Source organism: Zingiber officinale, chromosome 3A, assembly GCF_018446385.1.
Source record: "Zingiber officinale cultivar Zhangliang chromosome 3A, Zo_v1.1, whole genome shotgun sequence".
Taxonomy (NCBI): domain Eukaryota; kingdom Viridiplantae; phylum Streptophyta; class Magnoliopsida; order Zingiberales; family Zingiberaceae; genus Zingiber; species Zingiber officinale.
Genome location: NC_055990.1, coordinates 70,774,345 through 70,777,850, shown reverse-complemented (window position 1 = coordinate 70,777,850; position 3,506 = coordinate 70,774,345).

Below are 3,506 nucleotides of genomic sequence, written 5' to 3'. Positions count from 1 at the left end.
TACAGCGCCTCCATAGAACAGAAAGTTATATTCCAACCCGAAGTAGGAGTGCAATTTGGGTACATTAGAGAACCAAAGAGAAAGGCCAAGAAGTTTCTCTCAGCTCTGAAAGCACAAAAACTACTTGATTCAGGATGTACAGGATTCTTAGCACATGTAGTTAGTACCAGTCAGAATAAGGACCAAAAGCTAGAAGAGGTCCGAGTTGTATGTGACTACCCAACAGTCTTCCCTGAGGAGTTACCGGGCATAGCACCAGACAGAGAGATTGAATTTGAGATAGAACTCATCACCGGTATGAATCCTATCTCTAAAGCACCCTACCGCATGGCTCCAGCAGAACTGAAGGAACTTCAGGAGCAACTACAGGAGCTGCTCGACAAGGGCTTCATACGCTCTAGTCACTCACCATGGGATGGGGAGCACCTGTATTGTTCGTGAAGAAGAAGGACGGGAGCATGCGCCTGTGTATAGACTACCGGGCATTAAACTAGGTCACGATTAAGAACAGGTATCCTCTTCCCTAGATAGATGACCTATTTGATCAACTAAAGGGAGCAGCAGTGTTCTCTAAAATAGACCTCAGATCGGGATATCACCAAGTGAGAGTTAAAAAGGGTGATATACCCAAGACAGCTTTCAGGACCAGATACGGACATTATGAGTTCGTAGTCATGCCCTTTGGTGTGACGAATGCTCTAGCTACCTTCATGGACCTCATGAACAGAGTATTCAGAGAATACTTAGATAAGTTTATTATCATGTTCATCGATGACATTCTTATTTATTTCAAAACTCAAGAAGAACACGCAGAGCACCTGAAGATAGTACTGCAGACCCTTCAACAGAACCAGCTGTATGCCAAGTTCACGAAATGTGAATTCTGGCTCGATCAGGTATCTTTTCTGGGTCACATCATCTCCAAGGATGGTATCATGGTAGACCCCAGTAAGATAGAGGCAGTGAGTAACTGGAAAAGACCTAAGAACGCCAGCGAAATCAGAAGCTTTCTTGGACTAGTAGGCTACTACAGAAAATTTGTAGAGGATTTCTCCAAGATAGCCTCCCCACTGACAGCTCTCACCAGGAAGAACAGAAAATTTCAGTGGACAGAGGACCGTGAGAACAACTTTATCAAACTAAAAAGAAGATTGACCAGTGCCCCCATTCTGACTCTGCCAGAAAACACAGACAGCTTTGATATTTACAATGATGCCTCTAAATTGAGACTAGGAGCAGTACTGATGCAAAATGGCAAGGTGATCGCCTATGCCTCCAGACAACTCAAGGACTATGAGAGGAACTACCCTACTCATGACCTTGAGCTCGTAGCAATCGTTTTCACCCTTAAAATTTGGAGACATTACCTGTATGGAGCTCAGTGTAGAGTGTATACAGATCATCAGAGTCTGAAGTACTTCTTCACTCAGAAGGATCTGAATATGCGACAGCGTAGATGGCTCGAGCTGGTCAAAGACTATGACATAGACATCCTCTACCACCCAGGAAAAGCCAATAAGGTGGCAGACACACTTAGCAGGAAGTCCAGTGCTACCTTACTATCCCTAGCAGTCATGTCACCGCCCCTACAAAAGGAGATTACATATTTCGATCTCGAGCTTATAGTTGGGCAACTCTCTACTATGACATTAACATCTACCCTGCTTGGTGACATTCAGACAGCTCAGGGTCAGGACCCTGAAATTCAGAAAATCAAGCAAGGGTTAGCAAAATCAGAAAGTGGAGAGTTCAGAGTATCCGATAGTGGGGTATTGTATTTTGGTGACAGACTATGCGTTGCGGATCAGGAGGAACTACGGAGGAGAATCCTAGACGAGGCTCATAGGACTCCTTATGCAATGCATCCTGGTTCCACCAAGATGTACCAAGACCTAAAGAAACGTTTTTGGTGGCCTGGAATGAAGAGAGACATCGCTGGATATGTCAGTACTTGTCTGACCTGCCAGAGGGTTAAGGCAGAACACCAGAGACCAGGAGGAGTTCTGCAGCCTATTCAGATTCCAAAATAGAAGTGGGAGGATATTTCTATGGATTTCATAGTGGGACTACCCAGAACCACGAATGGTTTTGATGTCATCTGGGTAATAGTCGACAGATTGACTAAATCAACCCACTTCTTAGCTATCAGAATATCCTACTCCATGGAGCAGCTGGCTCAGTTGTATCTCAAGGAGATTGTCAGACTGCATGGAGTCCCACGGACCATTATATCAGACAGAGACAGTAGATTCACGTCACACTTCTGGGAGTGTGTACAGTCAGCATTGGGCACCAGGTTAAAGTTTAGCACAACTTTCCATCCTCAGACAAATGGTCAGACGGAGCGGGTAAATCAGGTACTCGAAGATATGCTCCGAGCGTGTGCCCTAGACTTCAAGGGAAGTTGGTGCAAATATCTGTGTTTAGCAGAATTTGCATACAACAATAGCTATCAGGCCACTATCGGCATGGCACCTACGAGGCTCTCTACGAGCGGAGGTGTAGATCCCTAATCTGCTGGTATGAGAGTGGTGAACAGAAAGAACTAGAACTTCAGACAGATCTAGTAGCAAATACCACAGCAGCTATACAGCAGATCCGTCAGAGGATCAAGACAGCTCAGAGCCGCCAGAAAAGCTATGCTACTACACGGCATCGACCCTTAGAATTTTCAGTTGGAGATACGGTATTCCTCCGAGTGGCTCCCATGAAGGGAGTAATGCATTTTGGGAAGAAGGGCAAATTAAGTCCCAGATATGTGGGACCGTACCTTATCATCAGAAGAGTGGGCAAGGTAGCATATGAGCTAGAGCTACCCTAAGAGATGTCAGCTATCCACAACGTATTTCATGTCTCTATGCTGAATAAGCATATCCCAGATGCCACCTAGGTGATTGAGCCCCAGTCGGTACAAGTTCGCGAAGACCTCAGCTATGACAGTCGACCTATTCAGATAATAGACCGTGTAGTTAAGAAATTGGGGAATAAGGAGGTACCATTAGTAAAAGTTATTTGGCAAAATCACACAACCGAAGAGGCAACTTGGGAGACAGAAGCTAGTATGAGACAGAAGTACCCAGAGTTATTCTAAGTTCAAGGATGAACTTTTTATAAGGTATGGGGGATTGTAACGCCTGAAAATTTTCAAATTAATTTTAGAAATATTCTAATATTTTTCTAGAATTTTAGAATATTTTTATGGAATTTTTAGAATAGCCGAGGTAGCAAAATTAAATAAAAACATAAAACAGCCTAAGCGGGAATTGAACCCGAGACCTATGGACCCTATGACTTATAGGGTGACTTTAGTAACCAAGGGGCCCCAGCAAGGGTGTGCTGAAAGAAGAGGAGAGCAATTGTATTTAAGGTTTAGTTGGGGTGCGTTAATCACTTAATATAAATAGGAGATTAAGTGGGAGATTATTATTATTTTCTGATCGACAACTCCTCCTCACCCTCAAACCCTTACCGCCGAAACCCTCTCCTCCTCACCCTCTCGACGTAAG